The sequence below is a fragment of the Castor canadensis genome, chromosome 12, assembly GCF_047511655.1.
Source record: "Castor canadensis chromosome 12, mCasCan1.hap1v2, whole genome shotgun sequence".
Taxonomy (NCBI): domain Eukaryota; kingdom Metazoa; phylum Chordata; class Mammalia; order Rodentia; family Castoridae; genus Castor; species Castor canadensis.
The window spans coordinates 55,725,941-55,744,801 of NC_133397.1; the positions used below are offsets into that span (position 1 = coordinate 55,725,941).

The 18,861-nt window shown below is 47.2% G+C and overlaps 1 long non-coding RNA gene across 2 annotated transcripts in view; it reads left to right on the forward strand.

Annotated features, from left to right (window-relative positions):
• LOC141414825 (uncharacterized) overlaps positions 1-16,597 on the forward strand; it is a 42,971-nt gene extending 26,374 nt beyond the window's left edge. For both annotated transcript variants that reach the window (XR_012439710.1, XR_012439711.1), the window contains exon 4: positions 11,731-16,597. This is a non-coding gene — a long non-coding RNA (uncharacterized lncRNA). The remainder of the gene's footprint in view (positions 1-11,730) is intronic.
• Positions 16,598-18,861: the final 2,264 nt, after the last annotated feature.

The following is an 18,861-nucleotide window of genomic DNA, read 5'->3' on the forward strand; positions in this document are numbered from 1 at the left end:
GGCTTAAGTGGCCTTTTTCTTTCCGTTAGTTGTCCCATCATGAGGAGGCTCCATCCGCACACCCAGGTGGGCAGAGGCATTCTGAGTGATTAAGGGCCTTGGAGGAGATTAAGAGAATTACGTTTGTCAGCTTCACCTAGTTCAGGGCTGGAGGACAACTGCTGGGGCGTCTGAGTAGCTTTACACGTGAAAACAGCGTTACTGAGGCGAGGTCCAGGGATAGAGCTTCCATTGTGAGAGTGCAAAGCAGGAACAAGTTCTGTGGGGAAAGGGGCTCCTCCTGGCAGACACAGAGGGGACTGTCCTTTGCAGGAGAGGATGGGAATGAAGACAGTCTGACTTCAGCAGCCATCCAGGAAGTAATTCATAGGGCAAAGGTCAGCTCAGAGCCACTATGGTAAACCAGTGCAAAACTGAAGGAAACATCAACGCCTCAGTAGTCAAGATAAATAATTTCATTTTAATGCCATATGAAGCACTGAATTAGAACCTAAAGCAAAAGGAAAGCTATGTAGCCCTGGGTTAAAGGAAGCAAATTCATCAACCACATTTTCCAAATCCACTTTGCCAATCTCCTCTTCAATGGATAGAATTACCATGTTTTATCATTTCTGTTAACTTATGAAAACCTTAAATTTTTTTTTTTGGCAGTGCCGGGGTTTGAACTCAGGGCCTCACACTTGCTAACAGGCACTCTACCACTTGAGCTATTCTGCTAGCAAAAGTGTGGCCCAGGCTGGCCTCAAACTCATGATTCTCTGCCTCATCCTCTTCACTGCATTTATTACCAGTGTGTGCCACCACAACTGGCAATAATTTTTAGTTAACTTATATTCAACTAAAATTATAACAAATTTAGTTTGGTATAAATTAAATATTTAAACCTAAGATAGTGTTGTGAGTTTTAGCACTTTTTTTGTATTTTTTTCATTTACTTTAACGTTCTGGGGAAATAAAATGATCATTTCAAAGGACATATACAGTTTTCCTTGCTTCCTTGAGTTTTCCTTGCTCCTCAGGTTGCACCATGGCTCTGCTTGGCTCTGGTGGCAGATAAGCCACCTCAGGTGTGTCCAGTTGGAATTGTGGTGCATCTGTTTCAAAGGTGGTAATGACTCTTGCTGAGTCCTTCTCCCCTCAGTCTTCAAAAGACACTTCTGCCCCTTCAGGGCTGCTGATGCTGAGAGTCACTTCAGTCACCTCACCGTTTCACACCTTCCTCAGAGGTGGATTACTGGAGACACCCTTGTCATCTGATTTGTGGGAGTGTCCGGCCTTTCTTTGCAGAGAAGTCACCCTGAGGCAAAGATAAGGAACTTTCCTGACACAAGAACATGACTTGAATACTGTACACCAGGTGACTTAAAGCAATATTGTTTAGAAGTTCTTGGCTGAAAGGAAGCTTCTGAGATAGGTTTTTAAAAATTAAAAAATGTATATGTATATATACATATATGCACTCACACATACATATATATACATAATATGCTCACATGGTTTAAACCCAAAATTACATTAAAAAAGTTTCACAATGGGACATCTTTCTTCCACTCTTGTCCCCATTCCCCCAACAAATAGGCAATAATATTTTTTAATATTAAAATAGGTTTTATGAGCTAGCTGGAACCCATCCAATTCTTTCCAGAAGAAACTAACTCAGGCAGGGGGTGCAGAGTACAAGTCATATTTTGTGTGGTTAATGCTGGCAACTTAGAGCCAGTGTAGTGCTCAGGGGCCACCAAAGCCAGCAGGCAGAGGCAGCCAGGCCTCTCCTGGAGACTAGCAGTGTCTAGTGTCTGCTCCTGGATACCCTCCTTGGCTCCTGTAGAGCCAAGCCTACAGGAATGGATCTAAGACCATAAGCATGGCTGAGGTTCCCTTCCTGTGACATCTCTAGCCTAATAACAAGCTCCAAGGAACGGGTGTTAGTGTTTCCTAGAAACACATGACAGTGTCTGTAATGTGTCCCATGTTCAACCACAAGCAAACCTCTGCATACTCTGGATTACACACATCCTCGCAACTGGGATGACATTCCAAACCTCAAGCATAGCTCTTTGCTTTTGTGGTCACCATGTCCCCTCAAAATATCCACCGCTTTCCTTTGCTCCTTTGGTTGTGGTTGGGGAGATGGGTGGGACAGAGGGAGGGGCAGAACCTCCTTAAGAAGGAGTGCCCCTACAGGCCCAGACCCAAGCATGGGCAGAAGCTGGGAGGGGAGAGGTCTCAACACAACCTGGGGAGAAATGCTGACTGAACCCCAGGCCTCCTTAGCTTTACAGTGTGTCAAAGGCATCTTGTCCTCACTCCTCTCTTGGCCAAGTCCCCACTCATCACTCTTCTCTAACGTTGTTTCCCATTGAGTCACCCTCTAGAGACTGCTGGCACACTCCACTCCTTTTGGCCTCCACCCAGGGCTCCTCCCAAACATCCCCACTCATTCCCACCCTCCATGGGGCCCAGAAATGGCACTACAAACTCAAATTATTTGTGAATTCCCTGTGGCCACTGCACATACTGAGCAAAGTGGTGGCGGGAACAGTCGCCCACTGCCCTGTGGGGGCCATTGGTCTACTTTGAGTTTTGGAAGACATGGAGATGATGGGACAAAGACAACAAACAGAGCTTATGGCTTCACCCTAGAGCAGCATGTCATTGCTTATCCACACTAGAGTGGACAGTTTGTCATTCAGTTCTATTAGCATGAATAAGTGTGCATGTTCCCATCTCTTTCCAGAGATGATCACCAGGGGTTGTGGGAGAAAAAGGAAGGGGAAGACTCCTCTGTTGGGAAGGAGGGGTCCAGGGTGGTGTCAGAGAACAGGAAATGTTGAGAGCACTCCAGGATCCAGTGTGAAGGAAATCCACCTGGAGGAAGGGAATTTGTACTGGGATTACTGAATAAGGCCACATCTTAACCACTTTCCCTGCTCTCTCAAACCCTGCTTCTCCTTCCTTCATTTGTTTAATGCATATTTGCACCTGTTTCACTTATGAGCATTCAAGAGTCAACTAAAAAAATATCTTTCTCTGCATATTTTTCTCTCTCCTTGGGTATCTCTCATTTTTTTTTCTTTTGGTGGTACTAGGGTTTTGAACTCAGAGCCTGTGCTTGCTAGGCAGGTGCTCTACTGCTTGAGCCACACCCCCAGCCCTTTTTGGCTTTAGTTATTTTTCAGACAGGGTCTCACATTTTTTGTCTGGTGTCAGCCGTAGAACAAGATCCTCCTTCCTCTGCCTCCCAAGCAGCTGGAATTATAGGCATCTTTTTCACTTTTTGAGAAGAACTATAAGGCTATAAAAATCCAAATAAGTTTTTCTCTGGAAGACTTGTTTTATCACTAGTTCATTTCCAGAGGTATAAGGCTGAAGAGCTATGTCCAAGGAGCTTTATCTAACACATTTTCAAAAATAATAGACATCAGCATTCTCAAGAGTGCTGTCTCTTCCTGTTGTTGGTTGAGGAGAGAATAGTTCCTCACTTCATGAGTTAGATGCAGGGCAGAGGAGTGTTGCTTTGACGTTGTTGATGCTGTCTGGGACATTTGCTGTACCTTTCCTAAACTCTGTGATTTTGAGGCCACACTGACAGAATGTTCCTTTGTACTCTTGCTGCTGTCTGGTAATACTTACTTTCATCTTATGGATTAAAGTGAGCTCAGACTTCTATGTTTCAGTAAATGTGACCTAGATAGTGGTAAACAGCCCACACTTCACTCTAACCATTCCTGTTGTGACACAATACATCCCAATATACCCTTTGAAATACCGATTAGCTCAGGGCAGGGCGTTTGAGTTGCTTACTTTCTATTGCCAGGAATCTTGCTAAAAAAAGACTTCTCCCATCCTCTTCTACCTTGCCCCCAAAACAAACCACCTACTGGGAAGGACCAAGAAGTATTTTGTCTCCCAGCTAACTTGAACGTCCTTCCTTCTGTGCATACTGCAATTAGATATCTGTCTTCCCAAAGCCAATTCCTCCTCCTACGGGAAGAGTCCCCATCTTCCAAGGTCTTCACTCCTTAGGGGTATCCCCCGTTTCTCCTTTCTAGTGCTTGTTACTTCCCCCTATTTCCTGAATCATTCCCATGTGCATAAAAAATAAACCCTAGAAATTCCCATTTTTGGGGGGTGGGGTGTAGCTCAATGTTAGAGTCATGTATAAGGCTCCAAGTTCTATCCCCAGCACACACACACAAAAACACTTTCCTCATAGACTCCAACCATACCTGGCCTTCTCCACTCCCCATCATACCTAAATTTCTAGAATGACTTCTCTGCCTACCAGTTTAGCCCCTGCCTTCACTGCGCCATTGAGCTGACCCTAATCAAGACCCCAGGACTGCCCTGTTGCCTAACTCAGTGGTCATGTTTATGTCCTGGATGCTTGCCTGGCTTTTGGGTCAGCCTGCTTCTGGTTTTCCTCCTTCCTCACTACCCACTTCTGTTCGTCCTTCCACTCAACTTTAAATAGCAAGGGTGGCTCAGGATTTGCTCCCAGCCTCTGCTGCTCTCTACCGACACAGTCTACCTGAGTCACCTCCACAGCGAAGGGGCTGAAGTGCTGCTCACTTCCACCTTTCTCTCACCAACCCACACTTTCCAGCCCAGACAGAATGAACTATCTGCCTCTGGTTTCTCCCTCATCAATATTTCATGGATGTGCCAAGTCTAACTCATTCAAACCCAGGGATAGCACACATTTCTGAGCATTTGGGAAATAAAGAAATTTAATCTTGGGTTTACTCCGGGTACTGCTGCCTGCTGACAAGAACTGTGTGTGTGTGTGTGTGTGTGTGTGTGTGTGTGTGTGTGGCACTGAGTTCTGTGTGCACACACCACATGCATGGTGTTCTGATAGGCAGCTGTGTGTCATTATTACTACCAGACTGCCTTTTCCTGCTGGTTCTATGACATTTTTTGGCAGCGGGGGTGGGGTGGGATGGGGGGGAAAGGAGTTTGAACTTAAGGCTTCGTGATTGCAAGCAGGTGTTCTCCTCTTGAGCCACACTTACGGTTCATGTGCTCTGGTTACTTTGAAGTTGGGATCTCACAAACTATTTGCCCAGGAAGGCCTCAGACTGTGATCCTCCTGAGCTCAGCCTTCCAAGTTAGGATTACAGGTGTGAGCCACTGGTGCCTGGCCTGGTTCTATGACATTTTGAATGGTTATTTCCCTAACCCCAACCCCAACAGAAGTCACATACATTTCCTGGAGTGTGGGAACATACTTTATAAGTTGTGGTTGCTTTGTAGGGAGCACAGGGCCAGGGAAGAACCTTTCAGGTGGGGATGGAAAGAGATGTGCTTACCACCATTCAATTCCAGAAGAACTGATTCTGGGCCTTAAATGTGAGGGAAGCCATAATCCCTCTCTGTCTGCGCTCATGGTGTCAGTCATGGCTAGAGATATTAAAGGTGCTACTAGTGGGCTAAGAAAGCATAAGAAAGCTCTTTTTTTTTTTTCGGTTTTATTCTCTAGTCCCTTTTCGCTCTGGTCATCCCTAACTCCTGAACCCCTCAACCATGAAGGCTTCAGTCAAGGAGGAGTCTCTGGAAAGGCCATGTGAATGAGCTGTGAAGCTCTAACCAGAGGTTCTCAATCCTTCTTCATCTTGGAATTGTCTGTGGGGATTTAAAACATGCTGACAGCTGGGACCTTCCACAGATTCTGATTCATGTTGCCTGGGACTTGACCTAGTGATTAATGGTTTTCAAAGCTTCCCAGGTGATTCTAACACGTAGCCAAGGTTGAGAGGCCTACGCTGGGCCACACTGGCACCAGATGCACAGGTTTTTCTTTAGCATAGTGGATTTCCAGCAGTCCCAAAGAGCTCCTGGGCCTGTGTCTGTCACGTGGCACTGCCCTATAATGTCCAGTGTAGGCCGCTACTTCCTTGATAGACTGTGAATTCACTGAGGACTGGTGCTGTGTTGTGGCATCTGTTTCTCCAGTGTTTAGTATATCATGGGAACTCAATGAATGGATGAATGTCCGGAGCAAGGTGAAAGAGACAGTTGCTACCAATCCTTCTACCCTGAGTTCAGCTTTACTGGCTCATCTGGTGCACACTTACATGACAGAACATTCTAAGCTTGGGTCTTTGAGGCTCCCCTGCAGGGCACCCCACCTGGGCTTTTCTCCTCCACATTTCCACTGTTCTCCTGCTGCTGCTTCCATCAGGGCAAGGAAACTTACTCTCTGTGCTGAAAGCCAGGACTTTCATCACAATGTTTCATCCAGCCACTCTGAGCCCCCTCTCCCACTGGCCTAGGAATGTGGTGCCCTGAACCAATGGAAGGTCTGGAACCTAATGGGTGGTTCTGAGAAAGATCCATGGGGATCAAGCATTCCATGAGAGTTGGTTTCTCTTTGGAATGTGTCATTGGTTTGACATTGTCACCTGTTAGTCTCTGAGTCTCAGGATGACATCATTTAGCTGGAACTTGGTATGGTGGTAGGTGGTGCCAGTATTGTACTTTGCCTTCTTGCAGCTAGTCTAGAACCTGTAACTTTAGAATGGCTGACTTTTTTTTTTTTTGGTGTGTGTATGGGTGATGTCCCAGGGTTTGAACTCCAGGCCTTGGACTTTCATAGCAGGTGTTCTACCACTTGAGCTGTGGTCCTAGTCCTTCTGCTTTTAGGTTGTTTTTCAGAGCTTCCGACCATGATCCTCCTACCTCCACCTCTAGATTAGCTGGGATTACAAGTGGATGTGGGATTACCACATCTAGATTCAGAATGGGGTATCTTATCGTGGAGCTGATAAATGGCTCTTGGGTAGACCCCTGAAATTATATGCACAGTTCTGCATCAATATGCTCTAAACACATTTCTCTAAAGAGAGAGTGCCCCTTAATTTCATCGGATTCTCAAAGTTGTGATTGCAAAAAATCTGGCTCATCTACCTCCTGTTGTCATTCCCCAAGTTTTAACTTCCTGCTCTTCCTAGGAGACCTTAAAAGGGTGAGTTCTAACATCTTCCTGGCACAAAGATCTGGAATAGTCTTGTCTCAGTTAGGTCAGCCACTGGACACAGAAAGGAGACTACTGATTATTTGGATTTCTGAGACCTTGGAAGGTAGAGGGTTCTTATGGCTCTGATGGTGTGTGTGTGTTCATGCACACGTGTGCATGCATGCATGCAGGCACATTTGAGTGTGTACGTGTGTATGTGACTATTTGGGCCACTTGTAGTTCCAACACTGACACATGTGCACCATATGACAGGCAGCTGGGCCTCATTTCTCCTGGGCCAGCCCTGTTGGCAGGTCCTAGTTTTCTGGGGATTTGTGGTGCCTGTGCACAATGTCCTGAACAACTGCAGGGAGCTTAGCTCCTGCCAACAACACCCTTATGCCCTGTCCACCTTAAAGGATTCATGCAACCTCCCATAGCAATCCTTTCTCCAGAAAGGATTCTTTTCAGCCAGATGCCTGCAGTGTTGCATCCTGCTTCTCTTGGGCTGAGCTCCCTGAGATCACCCTCCACTGAGGCTGGTCCCCAGCCCACCCAGCCCACTGCACATACTCCAAGGTCCCTCACTAGGTCACAGTTGCAGATAAGGCAAAGCCTTGTCTTCCCACTTTGGGACAGTAGCTGTGCAGCAGGCAGCGCCAGAGTACACTCAGCTACATTCTCCCTGGCCATGGAAAGAATGACAAGCCAGTCTGGGGGACTGCTGAGGCTCTAATAAGACCGACTCACAGAGAGGTAGAGTGGCCACGCCTGGGACTGAGTAACGCCCATGTGGCACTGGCAGCTGGTGCTGTGCTGCTGGAAACGCAGAGTCAGCCCTGCCTGCCCTCTCAAAAGCTGTCTTTCCTCCTCCCTTTCCCCATGGCCTTGTATTTCCTGCTGGAGACAATTTCTTCCCCTGGCGGGGCCTCAGTATTGACTCTTGGTGCTTGTCCTCATGGACACCCTGCTGTGACATGGGGGAGGAACTCCAGGGTGAGGAGCTGCATATTCCAGGCTTTATTGATAGGGATAAGGGCACACCATTGACTTCTCTCCTTGCTCAAGTTTTTCCAGGTGTACACCCCAACATAGATGGGCCTCTGCATAAGCACATAAGGAGTCAGAGCTGGTGACTGACCTCAGAGAACAATGGCATAGCATGGAGACCTTGTTTGCACACAGAATAAGTGGCATTTGTCGAACACAGACTTCAGCAGATGTGTTGCTAAGTTCTTCAAGTGAATGATCGACCTTAGTTCTCATAATGCCCTGTGGCAGCTGCAGCCATCACGATATTTTACAGAGAACAGTGTGAGGCTCAGAGCCTTTACATGGGAGGGAAGGGACTGAGCTGAGAATCGAACCCAACTCCATGTTAAAGCCAGTGCTTATGCCACACCTGAGAGGCTTCCAGGCAACATGAGCTACCCAGGAATGATACAGAGGGCAGGCAGAAAATGAGCACAGAATAAGAAGACCAGGCAAGAGGGGGAAGAGGGAATTAAGTCATTCTGGGAAAGACCTTGAACTCTTTGTGAAAATGTTGGTTCCACTAAAGGCTTGGTTTGGAAAAGACTGCCAGAGTAATCTCAAAACTGTGCCCAGCCTCCCACCCTGATGGACCATCTTGGCCACCAGTGTCCAGAGGCCTTGACTTCTGCTGCCAGTCCTGGCCAATATCACCTCTCTCCCCAGGTGCTCCAGCCAGACCTTGACCTCCAAGTGCCTTCCAGTATGATTCTCACATTTCCTCTGGCCTGAGGGCTTTGCTTTGAGCAAATCTGCTCCCCTGGCTTCCTAGGAAGCCTGTTCTTGGGCTCGGGGAGCTCCCGTTACCCCTCAGGAGCAGGAAGTACCAGGAATGTATGACACCCCCAAGGTCACCTATAGCTAAGGTTGGCAGATTGAAAGTTCACTCCTTTGCCACCTTGCCCCAAGGTGACTCCACCTCTAAGGTGTCACTTGTACTCCAGTGCTCCTCAATGGCAGGCTGGTGCCAACTTCTCCTGAGGTAGCCCCTTGCTTGGCCCCTCTACCCTCTGCCCAGCTCCTTGCAACTCCTCATGGGAGTCCCACCTTTTTAACTACTTGGGACTTAAGATGCCCAGAACTGGCTGCGAGATTTCACCCCATCTCTAGGGGACTGAGTCAACCAGATACCACACTAGCCTGAGATGCTGGGGACCTTCCCTGAGTCAAAGAACCCCAAAGGAAGAGGGACAGACTCCAGGGGCCAGGGAGTGGGGGCCATTCACCTCCGAGGGATAGCACTGCACACAGGTTTGGGAAAGACTTTGCCAACCACAGCAGAGAGGGTGGTTTCCAGAGCTAGGAAAGAATGGAGAATGGGATGAGCCAAATCCTGAAGGACAGGTGAGAGGGGGGACAGCACTCAGGGCATGGAGAGCAATGTGGAGGAGGTCCTGTCCTACAGTGGAACTACACTTGGAGCCACAACCTGCGGCCCCTCACTGAGGACCAGGGCCCTGTCACCCACTGTCAGAACCCTTATCTTATAGCTGGGCCACCCCAAGTACAAGCCCTTGCTTCCTTCACTGGTAACCTACAAACCACAGCAGATAAAGTCAAGGGGAGGTGGCGACTTCATGGAAGGAACATGGCTGGAGAAGCCACATTCTTCAGAGTTTCAAGGAACGGCACCCTGGGGAGATGACCACAGGCCCAGGATTCCTATGTAAAGTCTACGTCACTCCCCACACACGTGTGTGGGATACATGCACCCCTCCCATGTTCTCTCCTCTATGCACTGATCAGTCAGGTCTGCAGGGTTAAGGCAGGTGTCGGAAAGCCAGTCGCTGGGCTCGTAGATTTCCTGCTTGAGTAAGTCCTAGCCAGCAGCCTGTCAAACAGAATTACCTGCTCAGTTCACGGGAAAAGTGCTGGGGTGGGAGAAGGAAAGTGAAGCACCCCAGGGCCTTGAGAGCTGCCCGACAGCCATGGCCACGCCCTTGCCCAGCTGTCAGTGAGACTCTGCACCTGCCCAGAGAGTGTGAGCTATGCCTGGGGAATGCAGATGCCTCCCAGCCAGGAGAACAGCCACTGCCCCTCTGGGAAGAGGGAGGCTCTCCTGCAGCCCCACAGAGGTGAGTCTCTGCCTTCTTCCTCATTCCCTAAGCTGGGGCAATTCTCCCTCCTTGTGGCATGCCAGGTGTGGTCCTCGCTTGGGTTCATCCTCCACTTGTGTGTGTTTATCCATCACCAACCAAGAATGAGCTTCCTCCTCTCAGTGTGGGAAGGTCTTGAGGCCACCCACAATTCCTTCTCCCCCTCTCAGAACTTCCTCTTTTTCTTCTCCCTACATCCAAGCTCAAGGTAGGCTAGGGAAATCTTCAGGAGGAAAAGTAGGGTTCTTAGGGTATATTTTTCTCTGTTCAAGGAAAGCAACAAATTCAGAGTCTTTCTGCAGTAATTCAATCAACCATTAGGGCCACTGTGGACCATTGTGTAGGTTGTACAATGCACAAATATGACCTGCCAAGGGAATGAGTGGAGGGTAAAATTCAGCCAGAGTTCTATTCGCCAAGCTGTATACTTGGTCAAGGACTGCATCCTTTTATTTATTTTAATTTGCACAAAAGTACCCCTTGCTCATTGGATTTGTATCTGGAAACCCAGAAGGGCACCTTTTCTGAATGCACAGGAAGTTCACTGTGGGCTAGCCTCTGCCCTGGCAACTTTGCTTCTCTCACCTTCTTCTGCATAGAAGTATTCTTGTCTTTGCTGTTCTTACAGGATAATATCTTTCCCTTTTCACCTCCTCCCTTCTATCTGGGGACAGTCGAGAGGATCAGAGACCCACAGCTTGTCCTGGTATGGGGAAAGTAATGCCTGCTTCCCTGATAGAATCAGCCCTGGCCACTCTGGACAGAGCCCTCAGTGCCGGTTTACTGGCACTGGTTTTCATTCCTTCTCTTCCTGTCTTCCTTCTTGTCCTCCCACGGTGTCCAGCAAGGTCACCTCTCCTGGAGACAGTCACCTGCCCTGGGAACTGGCAGGTGGAGCTCATAGCTATGAGTTCCCCATTTCTTGTAGCTTTTCTGTAAAACGTTCACATCTCTTTGCTCTCAGTATTGTAACTTCCTCTGCTGGCTGTGAACTGGAACTAAGCCTCCCAGCAGGGGGCCATGCCAGGCATAAGAAAAGAACTGAAGCGCATTTTGTGAGAAGTGCCCACCAGGGCAGACTCAATGCCAGCCTCAGTGTAACGTGCCCAAAGCTTCTCAGTGGGGGTTGCAGACAGAGGCCCTGCTTCTCTTCCCCTGGCTCTCTTCCCAGCTTCTGTCTTGTCTGAATGGAACATTTTATGGTGCATCAAATATAACTGATTTCAGCTATAAATCATAGGATCCTTGATTTACATCTTAAATAGACAAAGGGTTAATTTTCTCATGAAACTGAAAGGCTGGAAGAAGGCGGTTGGTGGCACCAATTCTCACCTCCACAATTTCATTGCTGGGATCTCTAAGACATGTTTCCACCACTTCTGACTATGGAGTGGATGCCCTTTGTCTGGGAGTACCCAACAGTGGCTAGACATCCCCTGTGAGGGACAGAGCAAAGATTTGCTGACTCTCTCGTGTCACCGTTAGGAGAACATCTACAAAGAAGCAGCTCATTTCTTACTGAGCCTGTCACTGCTCTGACTTTGTTTTCAGTAGTGTCTTGGAAACAGAGTGTCTTTCTTGTAGAGAATCGAAGCACTTACCTCTTTAGTCACGTCTTCCTGACCTCTTCTCTCCTGCTTACAGTTTCAGGGGCAGTTTGTAGGTGTATTCTCCTGGACTGTCACATGGAGGAAGACAGAAGTTCCTCCTGACCAAGGGGTGCAGTAGAAACCGAAGACTGGACCCAGGCCAGAGCAGGAAGAGTGGCACTTCGACCCCAGGGGATGAGGATACAGCACTGTCTGCTTGACTTCCGGACCAGGTGTTGCTGAAACACTTTGCAAGCTTTCAAGTGCTGGGGATTATAAGAGTTGTCGTTACCATAGATCTAATCATTGTGTCTTTATCCTGTCCTGTCACAGAGAGAATACTGAATGGCTGCGTCCCCAGCTGGACAACTTGTACATTGCTAGAATGATCCACCTCCCCAAGTCATAATTAGTTTCTCCTCATTGGGCCTTCATTAGCAATTGTTTGCATGTTTCATGAATTTTGCTTTGAACTTTCTGAGCTGGCTGTGATTTATCTGCTCCTGTCTCAGGAGGCTTCAGCACAAAAGATCAGTCTGGGTTTGTTCTCCCTCAGGTTTCATAGCTACAGCCCTGATCCTGTAATCCAGGCCTGGCCCAGCACCTGACCAGGAAGGGCCTAGGAAATGTAAATCATGGTTGGGAAAAAATGTGCCTTCTATGATGCACAAGCATCATCTGCAGAGGATCAGGTTAAACTGCTATTGCTAAAGAAAAGAAAGATAAAGCAACAGGGAGAAATTGTGTATCCAGTGCTATGTGCTGGACTGCACTGAGCGCCTCCAGGTTAACACATTTCATTTTCAAAACAGTTTGTACAAAACACAGAAATCATCCTGGTATTTCAAAAGAGGAAACTGAAGTGTCAGTTAAGTCTCTTGCCCAAGGTTATGCATCGTACAAGGTGATGATCAACTTTTGAAACAAGTATTGGACTCCTAGCTTGTAAATACACACTCCTCACACATAGGGTGACAAGGCTGAGGCTGGATCTTAATGGTTTTCAAACTGGAATGACAAGAAAAGAGACAGGGTAAGTATACCACAGGGCATGGGGCCAAGAGTCTGGAAAATGACCATTATGTAACAGTGCCATAGGTTTTCAGCTTCTGGAGGTGAATTCACTTTTGGGGAAAGTTATTGCCTGGCTTGGAGTAACATCATCCCCAGAGTGGGCCTCTTGGTGCTGAAATTAACTTGTCCAAGTTGAGGGAACAGCTTCATAACAGACTTAAGGATTTGACTGTGGGTAGAGGGTTTTGCTGGCAGGGAAGGAAATTTGGCACAGACAAGACGGATACCAGGGTTGCCCTTAGGATGTTTGGGCCCCATGCAAATACCGTATAAGGTCACAGTCTATATAACCATCTAATTTAAAGATGTACTACAAAATCCATAGGTCCATGTTAGATCAATGCTGTCTATTGGTAAATATTTACAGTAAGGAGAGAAAAGAGATACTTGTACATGTGTCTATCATTTTACTGACATGGAGGTCACACAAGGAGCATTGTGGTGCCTCGCAGTCCCCTGGCTCTTTAGCTCACTCATATTTAAACAGTGTGGCACTTCTTCCCTGCACAGTTCCTGGACAACAGTCTTTTTAATGATGCAGTCACGGCTGCATCATCCACCCTGCCACCTGGCCATAAGTCATTCTGTGTGGAAAGATTGTTCTGGACTCCACTGACCACAAATGGGGTTCTTACCTGGAGTTTGCAGGAGAAGGTGAACTATAATTTTTTTTCCCAGCCATGTTAAATTTACTGATAGGAATTCTATAGCAAAAACATCTTTCACTTTTGTCTCCAATTTACAAGTCCATAATCACTGCATTCCTAGAATGTGATCTCTCTCCATGTTCACTGCACCCCTCCCTTTCAAGCACTACTACCAGCAGGAACAGTAAGTGGGGGCCCAGAGCCAGGAGTCAGGGCTTATTCATGCAACCTAGTCAGTCCTTTTTCCGAGGAGCCTAAGACCCACCTGGAAGAGAATGGTGCCAGGATTGACATCTAAATCCCTTGGAGAGATATAGGCAAGGCCACCTGTGCGGGACAGTTTGACATGCAGTCTACACCCTGTGGAAGGTATGGGGTGACTTTACTGGGTGCCATGATGTTGGGGTGCACATAAGTTACAGGATGGGCACTGCCACCCCTGGCATCAACTGGTGCTGTGCATTGAAAGAGGCACTGGAGGGGGACACATGGATGAGAATCTGCACACAGCTCTAACCCAAGGCAGTAGTGGACTGAGGGTACCCAAAGCCCTGACCTTAAACTTAGCCCTACACCAGTGGGGATCACTTCAGATAAGTGTGTCTGGACCTTTCTAGTGACACAGCCTCCCAGGATCCTGAAAATAATACTGCACTGGGCCAATGAGAGTGATCCACAGGGCTGGGAGTGGTGCACACCTGTGGTCCCAGTACAGCAGGAGGCATAGGTAGGAGGATCACATTCAAGGTCAGCCCCAGGCAAAAACACAGGAGACTTTACCTGAAAAATAACTAAAGTAAAAAGGCCTGGAGATGTGGCTCAGGTAGCTAGGCAAGTGTAAGGCTCTGAATTCAAATCCTAGTACTTACACACACACCTGTCTGGATCTGAGGGTGGAAAGAAAACTCTCTCCTCATCCCTGCTTAGAACTGTGCACCTTTGGGGAGAGGCACCCTTGAGAGGTCTGCCAGAAGTGTTCCTGGCACAGTGGCACTGGGGCTTGTATTCTCTCTCTCTCTCTCTCTCTCTCTGCTTGGAGGGTAGGAACAACAGCCAAGAGTACCTGGGAGGAGAAGGGAAATCCTGCAGACTTTGGTTGGTGGTGGTTGCAGAACAGCTTGTGGCACATGGTGGTATATTTTTAAGGACGTCCAGAATTCTTGGAAGACATTTTGAAGTAAGCAGAAGTGATGGGATGAGGAGTGAGGAAGAGGCTGAGGTCCAGAAATCCCCTTTCATTTGGGGATATTGCAAGTTTGATCTCATTTTCTACTCAGAGGTGATGGGGGTCTTCTGTGTTCACCTAGGTGGTTTTTTAAGACTGTACTTGCTACAGATGTTCATATGTATTTATACATATTCACAGCAAGTATTTACAGCAAGAGATGTTCCAAACCTTCTCTTAATTAAACAGCACATCAGGATTAATTTCTGAGATCAATGATCATTTTTCAGTTTTTTTTTTTTGGAAGTAAAACTTTGCAAGCATATGAATGTATAATCTGATGTGTTTGAATAGATACACACAGCAGTGTAACCATGGCCCCAAACAAGACATAGATCATTTCCATTACCTGAAAGTTCTCTCATTTCCCCTACCCTCATCTCCATGGCAACCACTGTCCTGACCTCTGTCACCAGGAATTGGTTTTGCAGGTTTTAGACTTCAGGTAAATGGAACCACACATCATTTACTTTTTTACAACCGGCTTCTTGCCTTGATGGGTTTCTTAGATTCTGCTGTGTTGTAGTACTCTGTATCTGTAACCCAGTTGACTGCTGAGTTGTTCATTTGATATTCTGTTGCATGGACAAACATGGTTTATCTGTTTTTATCACCTATGATTTCAATTATTTCCTAGGTGCCTTGAAGCCACAGTGACAAGGACCTCTGCCTAGCATCACATCTATTTTCTTTACTTACATCTTAGGAGTTCTAAGTAATAGGACTTAGTGTTAAAGCAGAGTTCCTATGACTATGCTATACCTTGCTGGGAAAGAGTTGATTCACTTGGTTTTTTGTTTGTTTAGTTTTTGCACTGTGTAACCCAGGTTGGCCTGGATTCACAATCCTCCTGCCTCAACCTCCCCAGTGCTGAGATTATAGGCATGTACCACCACACCTGCTTCTTTGATTCATTTTTCAAGGGGGATGGGATTCCCTTGGCCTGTCCATTCTTTAGTGCAACATCGGTGTCAAGGGAGAGGCAATCAAAGTAAGTAAGAGGCCATGGAACAAAGCACACTCACAGCTACCTGAAGATTGGCTGCCAAATTTACCTGTCCAGATCTGCCACTTCAGCTCGCTCTGGTAACTCTATTCCTGGAACAATGGCCCTTCTGTAATTAACAGAAATCAAAAAATTAATTGGACTCTGACTGTCTGCCACATTCCAAAGTGATGCACCCACTGGAGGCTGAGTGGGAATTTCAGTTTCAGCTGGAGTTTAGGTCAGACATGTAAATACAAAAGGATCAGATGCCATTGAGTTGGCTGTAGTCTCCAATGTGTCATTCACCTGGGAAGCAGACAGTGGGCAACATAGCTCCCAGAGGAAGAAAATGGGAGAGGGACAGCAGGTGGGACTTCCCCAGGTGGTCTATCAACTGAGTTTGCTGAGGCCCAGCCTGGAGGGTTGGATACAACAGAAGAGGTGGCCACTCACAGAGTTGGGTTTTTCAAAGGGAGTCCTTCCTCCCAGCCCCTCTACCTTTCCACCCCTCAGAATATTGACCCGGAGGAAATGTAAGACAGGGTCCATCAAGCCAGCCCTCTGAAGAGACCCACAGTAGCCACCTACAGTCAGCCACAGTCCCCTTCCCTTTTTGTGTCCTCATCTAGTTTCACAGGAAGTTTTGAGTCTTCTGCTTTTTATGCCAGTGAACTTGGGGGTACATTTGACACCCACACATCTTGGGTACATAAGTCTTTGAAGTCTGGACAATCTATTGTGTTTGATCCTTTGCCTCATTCTAATTTTATTCTGTCTTTATACATCATTAATGAACTGCGTATTTCCTGTAAATCACATCTAATCTCTTGTGGAAGGAGGCCGGGTATGAGTAAATAAAGAAATAAGTCATCAGGCTGACCTCAGAATGAAATTGAAGCAGCCCACATCTCTTCTGCACTCCAACCCAGCAGGGGTGGCCGATACTATGGCCTCTTCTTGCAGAAGGAGCGGGCAAACAGGAGCAACTTTCTCACCAATACTTTGGATCTCCATTTGTTCATTCAAACAATACTCTCCAAGTATATATTGATAACCTAATACCTGTTAGGTGTTGGGGAACTTCAACAAGAAACCTACATTGTACTGGGGGAGACAGAAGATAAGTAATCCAACAGATAAACAAAGTAAGTGCTATAAAGAAAATACATAAGAGCCAGGCATGGTGATACATGTCTGTAATCCCAGCACTTGGGAGGCTGAGGCAGGAAGATCTCGAGTTCAAGGCCAGCCTGGTATATAGTGAGACCAACATAAATCAATCAATCAATCAATCAATAATAAATAAAGGAAATAAGGTAGGGAAATGTGATGTTGCTTTAGTGAGCCTCTCTGGGTGGGGTATAGGATTTGAACAAAAACACAAAGAGAAGGGGTAAGCAAGGGGAAGAGATTTTCAGAAGAGGGAGCTGCTGTACAAAGGCCCCGTGATGGGAAAATGATTGACTCATTCTGAGAACTGTTAAGAAAGCTTCAGAGCCTAGCTGGACCATGGTAAGGGAGGGGAGTGGGTGAGAGTAGTAGGAAATGAGGAGCTTGATCACGGAGGGCTCATATTTTGTGGGAAAGAGTTTGAGATTTATTCTGAATATCATGGGAAGCTGTTGAAATCGTGTGAGCAAGAAAGTGGGCTGAACCAATTTGCAATCTGAAAAGAGCTCTCTGACTGCTGTGTGCTGAACAGACTAAAGTAGACCAAGAATGGAAGCAGGGGGGTTAGTCATCAAGCCACCCCTGTGCTGTGGAGAGGAGATGCTGACTTGGACCAGAACCATGTGGAGAAGATGGTGAGGGCGGTCCAATTTCACTAAGAAGGGAAAACACCATAATTAAACCATGGCGTGCCATCTATCACAAGATGCATCCTGAATTTATAGACATTATCATATGCGGGAAATGTGTCTTCAAATCAATGATATATGATATTCGGGAAGCCTTGCTGACAGACCAGACTCAGAGGAACAAGGGAGGAGAGGAATGAAGGCTGACTCCTAAGCTTTTGACCTGAGCAGTGAGGGATGAATGGTACTGCCCGACCTGAAGGAAGCATAGCTCTGGGGCCAGGGAGGAAGGGCAGGAGGACAAGGAGTCTGTGGGCATGGAAGGGGGTGCAGTTGCCTTCTCTTCTCTTCAGGCACCCCACCCAGAGACCGTCTCAGCTCCCCCCATGCTGCGGAGAGCAGAGGGGAGGAGGACCTAATGTCACGGTGCACCCCTGTCTGCTGTCCAGCACCCTTCTGTGGGCCGGTTCTACTGAGCTTTCCTCTGTGAAGCAAAGCCTGAGACAAGGACGCTAAAGCAGGTAGTTTACTTTGGAAGTGGAAGAACTTGGGGATGAAATGAGAAAGGGGAGAAAGCCAGTCCAAGGGGACTTGATGGTACTGGTCACCACTATGAGCAGTTTAATCCCACAGGGACCTTCTTGGAAACCATGTAGAAGGCACCTACAATGGAAAACAAGAGAGACAGGTACACAGCTGGATGCAGCAGTGTCCAGAGCCAAAGTGGGCCAAGGGATGTAAGCCAAGATGTGATAGATGTCTGCCAGGATACTCTTGAACCCTGTCACAAATCTGAGTTAGCATTTGAGGGAGTGTCACAAGGGCTAATGATGCAGAGGACACAGGAATGGAATGTAAAATGGGACACTCAACTGGATTATAACAGTTTGTCTACAATTCTGGAGATGGAGGCTTTTCAGAGCTGATTCACTGGTTACTATGAAACAGGACTGAAACGCTTCATTCCAACCTGTCTCCTTCCCACTTTGGATACAGAGAACTTTTTCCCAGGACAGAAGCTCTCCTAGAATTTGGCACCACCCCAGGTCCTGTTTGTCTGTTTGTGACTTGGGTGGAGACGTGACTGTCATTCCTGGTCTGGAGGCCTTTGTTATCTCACCCCGAAGTGGGTGGTGACATCTTCCTTGAGTCAGAAGTGACTTCACTTGGCTCTAATCAAGGTTATATTGCCCAGGAATTGACACTATTAGCCCTGACTTGGCTCCATTCTGCCACTTAGCTGAGTGGTGGGCATCTCCAGGGTCTCCGGGGTGAAAGGTCATGTCAGGAAGATAGGATTTATCAGTGTGCTCCGACCTTGTTTTCATGAGTTCTTACAGTGGTCATATCACCACCACCACCACCACCACCACCACCACTAATACCATCACTACTACAGGCACTACCACCACAATATTCCCACCACTACCATGGCAGCAAAAGCTTCCATGAT